The 17817-nt window shown below is 44.6% G+C and overlaps 8 non-coding genes across 8 annotated transcripts; all 8 read right to left on the bottom strand.

Moving 5' to 3' along the window:
- Window positions 1-2550: 2550 nt before the first annotated feature.
- TRNAN-GUU (transfer RNA asparagine (anticodon GUU)) lies at window positions 2551-2624 on the bottom strand. The gene has a single exon. It is a non-coding gene; the product is annotated as a tRNA-Asn (tRNA).
- Window positions 2625-4653: 2029 nt separating this feature from the next.
- On the bottom strand, window positions 4654-4727 carry TRNAN-GUU (transfer RNA asparagine (anticodon GUU)). Its single transcript has one exon. It is a non-coding gene; the product is annotated as a tRNA-Asn (tRNA).
- Window positions 4728-5253: 526 nt separating this feature from the next.
- On the bottom strand, window positions 5254-5327 carry TRNAN-GUU (transfer RNA asparagine (anticodon GUU)). The gene has a single exon. It is a non-coding gene; the product is annotated as a tRNA-Asn (tRNA).
- A 1586-nt stretch (window positions 5328-6913) lies between these two features.
- TRNAN-GUU (transfer RNA asparagine (anticodon GUU)) lies at window positions 6914-6987 on the bottom strand. Its single transcript has one exon. It is a non-coding gene; the product is annotated as a tRNA-Asn (tRNA).
- Window positions 6988-10338: 3351 nt separating this feature from the next.
- TRNAN-GUU (transfer RNA asparagine (anticodon GUU)) lies at window positions 10339-10412 on the bottom strand. The gene has a single exon. It is a non-coding gene; the product is annotated as a tRNA-Asn (tRNA).
- Window positions 10413-12598: 2186 nt separating this feature from the next.
- On the bottom strand, window positions 12599-12672 carry TRNAI-GAU (transfer RNA isoleucine (anticodon GAU)). Its single transcript has one exon. It is a non-coding gene; the product is annotated as a tRNA-Ile (tRNA).
- Window positions 12673-14103: 1431 nt separating this feature from the next.
- On the bottom strand, window positions 14104-14177 carry TRNAN-GUU (transfer RNA asparagine (anticodon GUU)). Its single transcript has one exon. It is a non-coding gene; the product is annotated as a tRNA-Asn (tRNA).
- A 1586-nt stretch (window positions 14178-15763) lies between these two features.
- On the bottom strand, window positions 15764-15837 carry TRNAN-GUU (transfer RNA asparagine (anticodon GUU)). Its single transcript has one exon. It is a non-coding gene; the product is annotated as a tRNA-Asn (tRNA).
- Window positions 15838-17817: the final 1980 nt, after the last annotated feature.

Genomic DNA, 17817 nt, shown 5'->3' with positions numbered 1-17817 from the left:
CCCTGTTTGGGCTTGAACCACCAACCTTTCGGTTAACAGCCGAACGCGCTAATCGATTGCGCCACAGAGACTACAATAATGGCGTTATGTTGTATTCATATCGCGAATCCACACGTGAGAAAATGTGCGTAATAAAAACTTCTACTTCCTCCCTGGGTGGGCTTGAACCACCAACCTTCCCGTTAACAGCCGAACGCGCTAACCGATTGCGCCACAGAGACTACAACATTGGTGTTATATTGTATTCATATCGCGAATCCTCACATGAGAAAATGTGTGTAATAAAAACTTCTACTTCGTCCCTGGGTGGGCTTGAATCACCAACCTTTCGGTTAACAGCCGAACGCGCGAACCGATGGCGTTACAGACTCTGCGACATTGGTGTTATGTTGTATTCATATCGCGAATTCACACATGAGAAAATGTGTGTAATAAAAACTTGTACTTCGTCCCTGGGTGGGCTTGAACCACCAACCTTTCAGTTAACAGCCGAACGCGCTAACCGATTGCGCCACTGAGACTGTAACAATGGTGTTATGTTGTATTCATTTCGCGAATCCACACATGAGAAAATGTGTGTAATAAAAACTATTACTTCGTCCCTGGGTGGGCTTGAATCACCAACCTTTCGGTTAACAGCCTAACGCGCTAACCGATGGCGCTACAGACACTACAACATTGGTGTTATATTGTATTCATATCGCGAATCCACACATGAGAAAATGTGTGTAATAAAAACTTCTACTTCGTCCCTGGGTGGGCTTGAATCACCAACCTTTCGGTTAACAGCCGAACGCGCGAACCGATGGCGCTACAGACACTGCGACATTGGTGTTATGTTTTATTCATATCGCGAATTCACACATGAGAAAATCTGTGTAATAAAAACTTCTACTTCGTCCCTGGGTGGGCTTGAACCACCAACCTTTCGGTTAACAGCGAACGCGCTAACCGATTGCGCCACAGAGACTACAACAATGGTGTTATATTGTCTTCATATCGCGAATTCACACATGAGAAAATGTGTGTAATAAAAACTTGTACTTAGTCCCTGGGTGGGCTTGAACCACCAACCTTTTGGTTAACAGCCGAACGCGCTAACCGATGGCGCTACAGACACTGCGACATTGGTGTTATGTTGTATTCATATCGCAAATTCACACATGAGAAAATGTGTGTAATAAAAACTTCTACTTCGTCCCTGGGTGGGCTTGAATCACCAACCTTTCGGTTAACAGCCGAACGCGCTAACCAAATGCGCCACAGAGACTGCAACCTTGGTGATATGTTGTGTTGTATTCATATCGCAAATACACACATGAGAAAATGTGTGTAATAAAAACTTGTACTTCGTCTCTGGGTGGGCTTGAACCACCAACCTTTCGGTTAACAGCCAAACGCGCTAACCGATTGCGCTACAGACACTGCGACATTGGTGTTATTTTGCATTCATATCGCGAATCCACACATGAGAATTTGTGTGTAATAAAAACTTGTACTTCGTCCCTGGGTGGGCTTGAACAACCAACCTTTCGGTTAACAGCCGAACGCGCTAACCGATTGCGCTACAGATACTGCGACATTGGTGTTATGTTGCATTCATATCGCGAATTCACACATGAGAAATTGTGTGCAATAAGAACTTGTACTTCGTCCCTGGGTGGGCTTGAATCACCAACCTTTCGGTTAACAGCCGAACGCGCGAACCGATGGCGCTACAGACTCTGCGACATTTGTGTTATGTTGTATTCATATCGCGAATTCGCACATGAGAAAAGGTGTGTAATAAAAACTTGTACTTCGTCCCTGGGTGGGCTTGAACCAACAACCTTTCAGTTAACAGCCGAACGCGCTAGCCGATTGCGCCACAGAGACTGTAACAATGGTGTTATGTTGTATTCATATCGCGAATTCTCACATGAGAACATGTGTGTAATAAAAACTTATACTTCGTCCCTGGGTGGGCTTGAACCACCAACCTTTCGGTTAACAGCGAACGCGCTAACCGATTGCGCCACAGAGACTGTAACAATGGTGTTATGTTGTATTCATTTCGCGAATCCACACATGAGAAAATGTGTGTAATAAAAACTTCTACTTCGTCCCTGGGTGGGCTTGAATCACCAACCTTTCGGTTAACAGCCGAACGCGCTAACCGATGGCGCTACAGACACTGCGACATTGGTGTTATGTTGAATTCATATCGCGAATTCACACATGAGAACATGTGTGTAATAAAAACTTATACTTCGTCCCTGGGTGGGCTTGAACTACCAACCTTTCGGTTAACAGCAGAACGCGCTAACCGATTGCGCCACAGAGACTACAACATTGGTGTTATATTGTATTCATATCGCGAATCCACACATGAGAAAATGTGTGTAATAAAAACTTCTACTTCGTCCCTGGGTGGGCTTGAATCACCAACCTTTCGGTTAACAGAAGAACGAGCGAACCGATGGCGCTACAAACACTGCGACATTGGTGTTATGTTTTATTCATATAGCGAATTCACACATGAGAAAATGTGTGTAATAAAAACTTGTACTTCGTCCCTGGGTGGGCTTGAACCACCAACCTTTCGGTTAACAGCCGAACGCGCTAACCGATTGCGCCACAGAGACTACAACAATGGTGTTATATTGTCTTCATATCGCGAATTCACACATGAGAAAATGTGTGTAATAAAAACTTGTACTTCGTCCCTGGGTGGGCTTGAACCACCAACCTTTTGGTTAACAGCCGAACGCGCTAACCGATGGCGCTACAGACACTGCGACATTGGTGTTATGTTGTATTCATATCGCAAATTCACACATGAGAAATTGTGTGTAACAAAAATTGTACTTCGTCCCTGTTTGGGCTTGAACCATCAACCTTTCGGTTAACAGCCGAACGCGCTAATCGATTGCGCCACAGAGACTACAACAATGGCGTTATGTTGTATTCATATCGCGAATCCACACATGAGAAAATGTGTGTAATAAAAATGTGTACTTCGTCCCTGGGTGGGCTTGAACCAGCAACCTTTCGGTTAACAGCCAAACACGCTAACCGATTGCGCCACAGAGACTCCAACATTGGTGTTATATTGTATTCATATCGCGAATTCACACATGAGAAAATGTGTGTAATAAAAACTTGTACTTCGTCCCTGGGTGGGCTTGAATCACCAACCTTTCGGTTAACAGCCGAACGCACTGACCAATTGCGCCACAGAGACTGCAACCTCGGTGATATGTTGTGTTGTATTAATATCGCGAATCCACACGTGAGAAAATGTGCGTAATAAAACTTCTACTTCGTCCCTGGGTGGGCTTGAATCACCAACCTTTCGGTTAACAGCCGAACGCGCGAACCGATGGCGCTACAGACTCTGCGACATTGGTGTTATGTTGTATTCATATCGCGAATTCACACATGAGAACATGTGTGTAATAAAAACTTGTACTTCGTCCCTGGGTGGGCTTGAACCAACAACATTTCAGTTAACAGCCGAACGCGCTAGCCGATTGCGCCACAGAGACTGTAACAATGGTGTTATGTTGTATTCATATCGCGAATTCTCACATGAGAACATGTGTGTAATAAAAACTTGTACTTCGTCCCTGTTTGGGCTTGAACCACCAACCTTTCGGTTAACAACCGAACGCGCTAATCGATTGCGCCACAGAGACTACAACAATGGCGTTATGTTGTATTCATATCGCGAATCCACACATGAGAAAATGTGTGTAATAAAAACTTCTACTTCGTCCCTGGGTGGGCTTGAACGACCAACCTTTCGGTTAACAGCCAAACGCGCTAACCGATTGCGCTCCAGACACTGCGACATTGGTGTTATTTTGCATTCATATCGCGAATCCACACATGAGAATTTGTGTGTAATAAAAACTTGTACTTCTTCCCTGGGTGGGCTTGAACAACCAACCTTTCGGTTAACTGCCGAACGCGCTAACCGATTGCGCTACAGACACTGCGACATTGGTGTTATGTTGCATTCATATCGCGAATTCACACATGAGAAATTGTGTGTAACAAAAACTTGTACTTCGTCCCTGTTTGGGCTTGAACCACCAACCTTTCGGTTAACAGCCGAACGCGCTAATCGATTGCGCCACAGAGACTACAACAATGGCGTTATGTTGTATTCATATCGCGAATCCACACATGAGAAAATGTGTGTAATATAAACTTGTACTTCGTCCCTGGGTGGGCTTGAACCACCAACCTTTCGGTTAACAGCCAAACGCGCTAACCGATTGCGCTACAGACACTGCGACATTGGTGTTATTTTGCATTCATATCGCGAATCCACACATGAGAATTTGTGTGTAATAAAAACTTGTACTTCGTCCCTGGGTGGGCTTGAACAACAAACCTTTCGGTTAACAGCCGAACGCGCTAATCGATTGCGCCACAGAGACTACAACAATGGCGTTATGTTGTATTCATATCGCGAATCCACACATGAGAAAATGTGTGTAATAAAAACTTCTACTTCGTCCCTGGGTGGGCTTGAACCACCAACCTTTCGGTTAACAGCCGAACGCGCTAACCGATGGCGCTACAGACACTGCGACATTGGTGTTATGTTGTATTCATATCACGAATTCACACATGACAAAATGTGTGTAATAAATACTTCTTCTTCGTCCCTGGGTGGGCTTGAACCACCAACCTTTCGGTTAACAGCCGAACGCGCTAACCGATTGCGCCACAGAGACTACAACATTGGTGTTATATTTTATTCATATCGCGAATCCTCACATGAGAAAATGTGTGTAATAAAAACTTCTACTTCGTCCCTGGGTGGGCTTGAATCACCAACCTTTCGGTTAACAGCCGAACGCGCGAACCGATGGCGCTACAGACTCTGCAACATTGGTGTTATGTTGTATTCATATCGCGAATTCACACATGAGAAAATGTGTGTAATAAAAACTTGTACTTCGTCCCTGGGTGGGCTTGAACCACCAACCTTTCAGTTAACAGCCGAACGCGCTAACCGATTGCGCCACAGAGACTGTAACAATGGTGTTATGTTGTATTCATATCGCGAATCCACACATGAGAAAATGTGTGTAATAAAAACTTCTACTTCGTCCCTGGGTGGGCTTGAATCACCAACCTTTCGGTTAACAGCCGAACGCGCTAACCGATGGCGCTACAGACACTGCGACATTGGTGTTATGTTGTATTCATATCGCGAATTCTCACATGAGAACATGTGTGTAATAAAAACTTATACTTCGTCCCTGGGTGGGCTTGAACCACCAACCTTTCGGTTAACAGCCGAACGCGCTAACCGATTGCGCCACAGAGACTGCAACATTGGTGTTATATTGTATTCATATCGCGAATCCACACATGAGAAAATGTGTGTAATAAAAAATTCTACTTCGTCCCTGGGTGGGCTTGAATCACCAACCTTTCGGTTAACAGCCGAACGCGCGAACCGATGGCGCTACAGACACTGCGACATTAGTGTTATGTTTTATTCATATCGCGAATTCACACATGAGAAAATCTGTGTAATAAAAACTTCTACTTCGTCCCTGGGTGGGCTTCAACCACCAACCTTTCGGTTAACAACCGAACGCGCTAACCGATTGCGCCACAGAGACTACAACAATGGTGTTATATTGTCTTCATATCGCGAATTCACACATGAGAAAATGTGTGTAATAAAAACTTGTACTTCGTCCCTGGGTGGGCTTGAACCACCAACCTTTTGGTTAACAGCCGAACCCGCTAACCGATGGCGCTACAGACACTGCGACATTGGTGTTATGTTGTATTCATATCGCAAATTCACACATGAGAAAATGTGTGTAATAAAAACTTCTACTTCGTCCCTGGGTGGGCTTGAATCACCAACCTTTCGGTTAACAGCCGAACGCGCTAACCAAATGCGCCACAGAAACCGCAACCTTGGTGATATGTTGTGTTGTATTCATATCGCGAATCCACACATGAGAAAATGTGTGTAATATAAACTTGTACTTCGTCCCTGGGTGGCCTTGAACCACCAACCTTTCGGTTAACAGCCAAACGCGCTAACCGATTGCGCTACAGACACTGCGACATTGGTGTTATTTTGCATTCATATCGCGAATCCACACATGAGAATTTGTGTGTAATAAAAACTTGTACTTCGTCCCTGGGTGGGCTTGAACAACCAACCTTTCGGTTAACAGCCGAACACGCTAACCGATTGCGCTACAGACACTGCGACATTGGTGTTATGTTGCATTCATATCGCGAATTCACACATGAGAAAATGTGTGTAATAAAAATGTGTACTTCGTCCCTGGGTGGGCTTGAACCACCAACCTTTCGGTTAACAGCCAAACGCGCTAACCGATTGCGCCACAGAGACTGCAACATTGGTGTTATATTGTATTCATATCGCGAATTCACACATGAGAAAATGTGTGTAATAAAAACTTGTACTTCGTCCCTGGGTGGGCTTGAATCACCAACCTTTCGGTTAACAGCCGAACGCACTAACCAATTGCGCCACAGAGACTGTAACCTTGGTTATATGTTGTATTGTATTAATATCGCGAATCCACACGTGAGAAAATGTGCGTAATAAAAACTTCTACTTCGTCCCTGGGTGGGCTTGAACCACCAACCTTACAGTTAACAGCCGAACGCGCTAACCGATGGCGCTACAGACACTGCGACATTGGTGTTATGTTGTATTCATATCTCGAATTCACACATTCGAAAATGTGAGTAATAAAAACTTCTACTTCATCCCAAGGTGGGTTTGAACAACCAACCTTTCGGTTAACAGCCGAACGCACTAACCGATGGCGCTACAGACTCTGCGACATTGGTGTTATGTTGTATTAATATCGCGAATCCACACGTGAGAAAATGTGCGTAATAAAAACTTCTACTTCGTCCCTGGGTGGGCTTGAACCACCAACCTTTCGGTTAACAGCCGAACGCGCTAACCGATTGCGCCACAGAGACTACAACATTGGTGTTATATTTTATTCATATCGCGAATCCTCACATGAGAAAATGTGTGTAATAAAAACTTCTACTTCGTCCCTGGGTGGGCTTGAATCACCAACCTTTCGGTTAACAGCCGAACGCGCGAACCGATGGCGCTACAGACTCTGCGACATTGGTGTTATGTTGTATTCATATCGCGAATTCACACATGAGAAAATGTGTGTAATAAAAACTTGTACTTCGTCCCTGGGTGGGCTTGAACCACCAACCTTTCAGTTAACAGCCGAACGCGCTAACCGATTGCGCCACAGAGACTGTAACAATGGTGTTATGTTGTATTCATATCGCGAATCCACACATGAGAAAATGTGTGTAATAAAAACTTGTACTTCGTCCCTGGGTGGGCTTGAATCACCAACCTTTCGGTTAACAGCCGAACGCGCTAACCGATGGCGCTACAGACACTGCGACATTGGTGTTATGTTGTATTCATATCGCGAATTCTCACATGAGAACATGTGTGTAATAAAAACTTATACTTCGTCCCTGGGTGGGCTTGAATCACCAACCTTTCGGTTAACAGCCAAACGCGCTAACCGATTGCGCTACAGACACTGCGACATTGGTGTTATTTTGCATTCATATCGCGAATCCACACATGAGAATTTGTGTGTAATAAAAACTTGTACTTCGTCCCTGGGTGGGCTTGAACAACCAGCCTTTCGGTTAACAGCCGAACGCGCTAACCGATTGCGCTACAGACACTGCGACATTGGTGTTATGTTGCATTCATATCGCGAATTCACACATGAGAAATTGTGTGTAACAAAAACTTGTACTTCGTCCCTGTTTGGGCTTGAACCACCAACCTTTCGGTTAACAGCCGAACGCGATAATCGATTGCGCCACAGAGACTACAACAATGGCGTTATGTTGTATTCATATCGCGAATCCACACATGAGAAAATGTGTGTAATAAAAATGTGTACTTCGTCCCTCTGTGGGCTTGAACCACCAACCTTTCGGTTAACAGCCAAACGCGCTAACCGATTGCGCCACAGAGACTGCAACATTGGTGTTATATTGTATTCATATCGCGAATTCACACATGAGAAAATGTGTGTAATAAAAACTTGTACTTCGTCCCTGGGTGGGCTTGAATTACCAACCTTTCGGTTAACAGCCGAACGCACTAACCAATTGCGCCACAGAGACTGTAACCTTGGTGATATGTTGTATTGTATTAATATCGCGAATCCACACGTGAGAAAATGTGCGTAATAAAAACTTCTACTTCGTCCCTGGGTGGGCTTGAACCACCAACCTTTCCGTTAACAGCCGAACGCGCTAACCGATTGCGCCACAGAGACTACAACATTGGTGTTATATTGTATTCATATCGCGAATCCTCACATGAGAAAATGTGTGTAATAAAAACTTCTACTTCGTCCCTGGGTGGGCTTGAATCACCAACCTTTCGGTTAACAGCCGAACGCGCGAACCGATGGCGTTACAGACTCTGCGACATTGGTGTTATGTTGTATTCATATCGCGAATTCACACATGAGAAAATGTGTGTAATAAAAACTTATACTTCGTCCCTGGGTGGGCTTGAACCACCAACCTTTCAGTTAACAGCCGAAGGCGCTAACCGATTGCGCCACAGAGACTGTAACAATGGTATTATGTTGTATTCATATCGCGAATCCACACATGAGAAAATGTGTGTAATAAAAACTTCTACTTCGTCCCTGGGTGGGCTTGAATCACCAACCTTTCGGTTAACAGCCGAACGCGCTAACCGATGGCGCTACAGACACTGCGACATTGGTGTTATGTTGTATTCATATCGCGAATTCACACATGAGAACATGTGTGTAATTAAAACTTATACTTCGTCCCTGGGTGGGCTTGAACCACCAACCTTTCGGTTAACAGCCGAACGCGCTAACCGATGGCGCTACAGACGATGCGACATTGGTGTTATGTTGTATTCATATCGCGAATTCACACATTCGATGATGTGAGTAATAAAAACTTCTACTTCATCCCAAGGTGGGCTTGAACAACCAACCTTTCGGTTAACAGCCGAACGCGCTAACCAATTGCGCTGTTCATATCGCGAATCCACACATGAGAAAATGTGTGTAATAAAAACTTCTACTTCGTCCCTGGGTGGGCTTGAACCACCAACCTTTGGGTTAACAGCCGAACGCGCTAACCGATGGCGCTACAGCCACTGCGACATTGGTGTTATGTTGTATTCATATCACGAATTCACACATGACAAAATGTGTGTAATAAAAACTTCTTCTTCGTCCCTGGGTGGGCTTGAACCACCAACCTTTCAGTTAACAGCCGAACGCGCTAACCGATTGCGCCACAGAGACTACAACATTGGTGTTATATTGTATTCATATCGCGAATCCTCACATGAGAAAATGTGTGTAATAAAAACTTCTACTTCGTCCCTGGGTGGGCTTGAATCACCAACCTTTCGGTTAACAGCCGAACGCGCGAACCGATGGCGCTACAGACTCTGCGACATTGGTGTTATGTTGTATTCATATCGCGAATTCACACATGAGAAAATGTGTGTAATAAAAACTTGTACTTCGTCCCTGGGTGGGCTTGAACCAACAACCTTTCAGTTAACAGCCGAACGCGCTAACCGATTGCACCACAGAGACTGTAACAATGGTGTTATGTTGTATTCATATCGCGAATCCACACATGAGAAAATGTGTGTAATAAAAACTTCTACTTCGTCCCTGGGTGGGCTTGAATCACCAACCTTTCGGTTAACAGCCGAACGCGCTAACCGATGGCGCTACAGACACTGCGACATTGGTGTTATGTTGTATTCATATCGCGAATTCTCACATGAGAACATGTGTGTAATAAAAACTTATACTTCGTCCCTGGGTGGGCTTGAACCACCAACCTTTCGGTTAACAGCCGAACGCGCGAACCGATGGCGCTACAGACTCTGCGACATTGGTGTTATGTTGTATTCATATCGCGAATTCACACATGAGAACATGTGTGTAATAAAAACTTATACTTCGTCCCTGGGTGGGCTTGAACCACCAACCTTTCAGTTAACAGCCGAACGCGCTAACCGATTGCGCCACAGAGACTGTAACAATGGTGTTATGTTGTATTCATATCGCGAATCCACACATGAGAAAATGTGTGTAATAAAAACTTCTACTTCGTCCCTGGGTGGGCTTGAATCACCAACCTTTCGGTTAACAGCCGAACGCGCTAACCGATGGCGCTACAGACACTGCGACATTGGTGTTATGTTGTATTCATATCGCGAATTCTCACATGAGAACATGTGTGTAATAAAAACTTATACTTCGTCCCTGGGTGGGCTTGAACCACCAACCTTTCGGTTAACAGCCGAACGCGCTAACCGATTGCGCCACAGAGACTGCAACATTGGTGTTATATTGTATTCATATCGCGAATCCACACATGAGAAAATGTGTGTAATAAAAACTTCTACTTCGTCCCTGGGTGGGCTTGAATCACCAACCTTTCGGTTAACAGCCGAACGCGCGAACCGATGGCGCTACAGACACTGCGACATTAGTGTTATGTTTTATTCATATCGCGAATTCACACATGAGAAAATCTGTGTAATAAAAACTTCTACTTCGTCCCTGGGTGGGCTTGAACCACCAACCTTTCGGTTAACAACCGAACGCGCTAACCGATTGCGCCACAGAGACTACAACAATGGTGTTATATTGTCTTCATATCGCGAATTCACACATGAGAAAATGTGTGTAATAAAAACTTGTACTTCGTCCCTGGGTGGGCTTGAACCACCAACCTTTTGGTTAACAGCCGAACCCGCTAACCGATGGCGCTACAGACACTGCGACATTGGTGTTATGTTGTATTCATATCGCAAATTCACACATGAGAAAATGTGTGTAATAAAAACTTCTACTTCGTCCCTGGGTGGGCTTGAATCACCAACCTTTCGGTTAACAGCCGAACGCGCTAACCAAATGCGCCACAGAAACCGCAACCTTGGTGATATGTTGTGTTGTATTCATATCGCGAATCCACACATGAGAATTTGTGTGTAATAAAAACTTGTACTTCGTCCCTGGGTGGGCTTGAACAACCAACCTTTCGGTTAACAGCCGAACACGCTAACCGATTGCGCTACAGACACTGCGACATTGGTGTTATGTTGCATTCATATCGCGAATTCACACATGAGAAATTGTGTGTAACAAAAACTTGTACTTCGTCCCTGTTTGGGCTTGAACCACCAACCTTTCGGTTAACAGCCGAACGCGCTAATCGATTGCGCCACAGAGACTACAACAATGGCGTTATGTTGTATTCATATCGCGAATCCACACATGAGAAAATGTGTGTAATAAAAATGTGTACTTCGTCCCTGGGTGGGCTTGAACCACCAACCTTTCGGTTAACAGCCAAACGCGCTAACCGATTGCGCCACAGAGACTGCAACATTGGTGTTATATTGTATTCATATCGCGAATTCACACATGAGAAAATGTGTGTAATAAAAACTTGTACTTCGTCCCTGGGTGGGCTTGAATCACCAACCTTTCGGTTAACAGCCGAACGCACTAACCAATTGCGCCACAGAGACTGTAACCTTGGTTATATGTTGTATTGTATTAATATCGCGAATCCACACGTGAGAAAATGTGCGTAATAAAAACTTCTACTTCGTCCCTGGGTGGGCTTGAACCACCAACCTTACAGTTAACAGCCGAACGCGCTAACCGATGGCGCTACAGACACTGCGACATTGGTGTTATGTTGTATTCATATCTCGAATTCACACATTCGAAAATGTGAGTAATAAAAACTTCTACTTCATCCCAAGGTGGGTTTGAACAACCAACCTTTCGGTTAACAGCCGAACGCACTAACCGATGGCGCTACAGACTCTGCGACATTGGTGTTATGTTGTATTAATATCGCGAATCCACACGTGAGAAAATGTGCGTAATAAAAACTTCTACTTCGTCCCTGGGTGGGATGGAACCACCAACCTTTCGGTTAACAGCCGAACGCGCTAACCGATTGCGCCACAGAGACTACAACATTGGTGTTATATTTTATTCATATCGCGAATCCTCACATGAGAAAATGTGTGTAATAAAAACTTCTACTTCGTCCCTGGGTGGGCTTGAATCACCAACCTTTCGGTTAACAGCCGAACGCGCGAACCGATGGCGCTACAGACTCTGCGACATTGGTGTTATGTTGTATTCATATCGCGAATTCACACATGAGAAAATGTGTGTAATAAAAACTTGTACTTCGTCCCTGGGTGGGCTTGAACCACCAACCTTTCAGTTAACAGCCGAACGCGCTAACCGATTGCGCCACAGAGACTGTAACAAAGGTGTTATGTTGTATTCATATCGCGAATCCACACATGAGAAAATGTGTGTAATAAAAACTTCTACTTCGTCCCTGGGTGGGCTTGAATCACCAACCTTTCGGTTAACAGCCGAACGCGCTAACCGATGGCGCTACAGACACTGCGACATTGGTGTTATGTTGTATTCATATCGCGAATTCTCACATGAGAACATGTGTGTAATAAAAACTTATACTTCGTCCCTGGGTGGGCTTGAACCACCAACCTTTCGGTTATCAGCCGAACGCGCTAACCGATTGCGCCACAGAGACTGCAACATTGGTGTTATATTGTATTCATATCGCGAATCCACACATGAGAAAATGTGTGTAATAAAAACTTCTACTTCGTCCCTGGGTGGGCTTGAATCACCAACCTTTCGGTTAACAGCCAAACGCGCTAACCGATTGCGCTACAGACACTGCGACATTGGTGTTATTTTGCATTCATATCGCGAATCCACACATGAGAATTTGTGTGTAATAAAAACTTGTACTTCGTCCCTGGGTGGGCTTGAACAACCAACCTTTCGGTTAACAGCCGAACGCGCTAACCGATTGCGCTACAGACACTGCGACATTGGTGTTATGTTGTATTCATATCGCGAATTCACACATGAGAAATTGTGTGTAACAAAAACTTGTACTTCGTCCCTGTTTGGGCTTGAACCACCAACCTTTCGGTTAACAGCCGAACGCGATAATCGATTGCGCCACAGAGACTACAACAATGGCGTTATGTTGTATTCATATCGCGAATCCACACATGAGAAAATGTGTGTAATAAAAATGTGTACTTCGTCCCTCTGTGGGCTTGAACCACCAACCTTTCGGTTAACAGCCAAACGCGCTAACCGATTGCGCCACAGAGACTGCAACATTGGTGTTATATTGTATTCATATCGCGAATTCACACATGAGAAAATGTGTGTAATAAAAACTTGTACTTCGTCCCTGGGTGGGCTTGAATCACCAACCTTTCGGTTAACAGCCGAACGCACTAACCAATTGCGCCACAGAGACTGTATCCTTGGTGATATGTTGTATTGTATTAATATCGCGAATCCACACGTGAGAAAATGTGCGTAATAAAAACTTCTACTTCGTCCCTGGGTGGGCTTGAACCACCAACCTTACAGTTAACAGCCGAACGCGCTAACCGATGGCGCTACAGACACTGCGACATTGGTGTTATGTTGTATTCATATCTCGAATTCACACATTCGAAAATGTGAGTAATAAAAACTTCTACTTCATCCCAAGGTGGGTTTGAACAACCAACCTTTCGGTTAACAGCCGAACGCGCTAACCGATGGCGCTACAGACTCTGCGACATTGCTGTTATGTTGTATTAATATCGCGAATCCACACGTGAGAAAATGTGCGTAATAAAAACTTCTACTTCGTCCCTGGGTGGGCTTGAACCACCAACCTTTCCGTTAACAGCCGAACGCGCTAACCGATTGCGCCACAGAGACTACAACATTGGTGTTATATTGTATTCATATCGCGAATCCTCACATGAGAAAATGTGTGTAATAAAAACTTCTACTTCGTCCCTGGGTGGGCTTGAATCACCAACCTTTCGGTTAACAGCCGAACGCGCTAACCGATGGCGCTACAGACACTGTGACATTGGTGTTATGTTGTATTCATATCGCGAATTCTCACATGAGAACATGTGTGTAATAAAAACTTATACTTCGTCCCTGGGTGGGCTTGAACCACCAACCTTTCGGTTAACAGCCGAACGCGCTAACCGATTGCGCCACAGAGACTGCAACATTGGTGTTATATTGTATTCATATCGCGAATCCACACATGAGAAAATGTGTGTAATAAAAAATTCTACTTCGTCCCTGGGTGGGCTTGAATCACCAACCTTTCGGTTAACAGCCGAACGCGCGAACCGATGGCGCTACAGACACTGCGACATTAGTGTTATGTTTTATTCATATCGCGAATTCACACATGAGAAAATCTGTGTAATAAAAACTTCTACTTCGTCCCTGGGTGGGCTTCAACCACCAACCTTTCGGTTAACAACCGAACGCGCTAACCGATTGCGCCACAGAGACTACAACAATGGTGTTATATTGTCTTCATATCGCGAATTCACACATGAGAAAATGTGTGTAATAAAAACTTGTACTTCGTCCCTGGGTGGGCTTGAACCACCAACCTTTTGGTTAACAGCCGAACCCGCTAACCGATGGCGCTACAGACACTGCGACATTGGTGTTATGTTGTATTCATATCGCAAATTCACACATGAGAAAATGTGTGTAATAAAAACTTCTACTTCGTCCCTGGGTGGGCTTGAATCACCAACCTTTCGGTTAACAGCCGAACGCGCTAACCAAATGCGCCACAGAAACCGCAACCTTGGTGATATTTTGTGTTGTATTCATATCGCGAATCCACACATGAGAAAATGTGTGTAATATAAACTTGTACTTCGTCCCTGGGTGGCCTTGAACCACCAACCTTTCGGTTAACAGCCAAACGCGCTAACCGATTGCGCTACAGACACTGCGACATTGGTGTTATTTTGCATTCATATCGCGAATCCACACATGAGAATTTGTGTGTAATAAAAACTTGTACTTCGTCCCTGGGTGGGCTTGAACAACCAACCTTTCGGTTAACAGCCGAACACGCTAACCGATTGCGCTACAGACACTGCGACATTGGTGTTATGTTGCATTCATATCGCGAATTCACACATGAGAAAATGTGTGTAATAAAAATGTGTACTTCGTCCCTGGGTGGGCTTGAACCACCAACCTTTCGGTTAACAGCCAAACGCGCTAACCGATTGCGCCACAGAGACTGCAACATTGGTGTTATATTGTATTCATATCGCGAATTCACACATGAGAAAATGTGTGTAATAAAAACTTGTACTTCGTCCCTGGGTGGGCTTGAATCACCAACCTTTCGGTTAACAGCCGAACGCACTAACCAATTGCGCCACAGAGACTGTAACCTTGGTTATATGTTGTATTGTATTAATATCGCGAATCCACACGTGAGAAAATGTGCGTAATAAAAACTTCTACTTCGTCCCTGGGTGGGCTTGAACCACCAACCTTACAGTTAACAGCCGAACGCGCTAACCGATGGCGCTACAGACACTGCGACATTGGTGTTATGTTGTATTCATATCTCGAATTCACACATTCGAAAATGTGAGTAATAAAAACTTCTACTTCATCCCAAGGTGGGTTTGAACAACCAACCTTTCGGTTAACAGCCGAACGCACTAACCGATGGCGCTACAGACTCTGCGACATTGGTGTTATGTTGTATTAATATCGCGAATCCACACGTGAGAAAATGTGCGTAATAAAAACTTCTACTTCGTCCCTGGGTGGGCTTGAACCACCAACCTTTCGGTTAACAGCCGAACGCGCTAACCGATTGCGCCACAGAGACTACAACATTGGTGTTATATTTTATTCATATCGCGAATCCTCACATGAGAAAATGTGTGTAATAAAAACTTCTACTTCGTCCCTGGGTGGGCTTGAATCACCAACCTTTCGGTTAACAGCCGAACGCGCGAACCGATGGCGCTACAGACTCTGCGACATTGGTGTTATGTTGTATTCATATCGCGAATTCACACATGAGAAAATGTGTATAATAAAAACTTGTACTTCGTCCCTGGGTGGGCTTGAACCACCAACCTTTCAGTTAACAGCCGAACGCGCTAACCGATTGCGCCACAGAGACTGTAACAATGGTGTTATGTTGTATTCATATCGCGAATTCTCACATGAGAACATGTGTGTAATAAAAACTTATACTTCGTACCTGGGTGGGCTTGAATCACCAACCTTTCGGTTAACAGCCAAACGCGCTAACCGATTGCGCTACAGACACTGCGACATTGGTGTTATTTTGCATTCATATCGCGAATCCACACATGAGAATTTGTGTGTAATAAAAACTTGTACTTCGTCCCTGGGTGGGCTTGAACAACCAACCTTTCGGTTAACAGCCGAACGCGCTAACCGATTGCGCTACAGACACTGCGACATTGGTGTTATGTTGCATTCATATCGCGAATTCACACATGAGAAATTGTGTGTAACAAAAACTTGTACTTCGTCCCTGTTTGGGCTTGAACCACCAACCTTTCGGTTAACAGCCGAACGCGATAATCGATTGCGCCACAGAGACTACAACAATGGCGTTATGTTGTATTCATATCGCGAATCCACACATGAGAAAATGTGTGTAATAAAAATGTGTACTTCGTCCCTCTGTGGGCTTGAACCACCAACCTTTCGGTTAACAGCCAAACGCGCTAACCGATTGCGCCACAGAGACTGCAACATTGGTGTTATATTGTATTCATATCGCGAATTCACACATGAGAAAATGTGTGTAATAAAAACTTGTACTTCGTCCCTGGGTGGGCTTGAATCACCAACCTTTCGGTTAACAGCCGAACGCGCTAACCAAATGCGCCACAGAAACCGCAACCTTGGTGATATGTTGTGTTGTATTCATATCGCGAATCCACACATGAGAATTTGTGTGTAATAAAAACTTGTACTTCGTCCCTGGGTGGGCTTGAACAACCAACCTTTCGGTTAACAGCCGAACACGCTAACCGATTGCGCTACAGACACTGCGACATTGGTGTTATGTTGCATTCATATCGCGAATTCACACATGAGAAATTGTGTGTAACAAAAACTTGTACTTCGTCCCTGTTTGGGCTTGAACCACCAACCTTTCGGTTAACAGCCGAACGCGCTAATCGATTGCGCCACAGAGACTACAACAATGGCGTTATGTTGTATTCATATCGCGAATCCACACATGAGAAAATGTGTGTAATAAAAATGTGTACTTCGTCCCTGGGTGGGCTTGAACCACCAACCTTTCGGTTAACAGCCAAACGCGCTAACCGATTGCGCCACAGAGACTGCAACATTGGTGTTATATTGTATTCATATCGCGAATTCACACATGAGAAAATGTGTGTAATAAAAACTTGTACTTCGTCCCTGGGTGGGCTTGAATCACCAACCTTTCGGTTAACAGCCGAACGCACTAACCAATTGCGCCACAGAGACTGTAACCTTGGTTATATGTTGTATTGTATTAATATCGCGAATCCACACGTGAGAAAATGTGCGTAATAAAAACTTCTACTTCGTCCCTGGGTGGGCTTGAACCACCAACCTTACAGTTAACAGCCGAACGCGCTAACCGATGGCGCTACAGACACTGCGACATTGGTGTTATGTTGTATTCATATCTCGAATTCACACATTCGAAAATGTGAGTAATAAAAACTTCTACTTCATCCCAAGGTGGGTTTGAACAACCAACCTTTCGGTTAACAGCCGAACGCACTAACCGATGGCGCTACAGACTCTGCGACATTGGTGTTATGTT

This window comes from Saccoglossus kowalevskii, chromosome 6, assembly GCF_978046115.1.
Source record: "Saccoglossus kowalevskii chromosome 6, keSacKowa6.1, whole genome shotgun sequence".
Classification (NCBI taxonomy): domain Eukaryota; kingdom Metazoa; phylum Hemichordata; class Enteropneusta; family Harrimaniidae; genus Saccoglossus; species Saccoglossus kowalevskii.
Note: the sequence above shows the minus strand (reverse complement) of the source record. Positions and strands in the feature narration are given on the sequence as shown.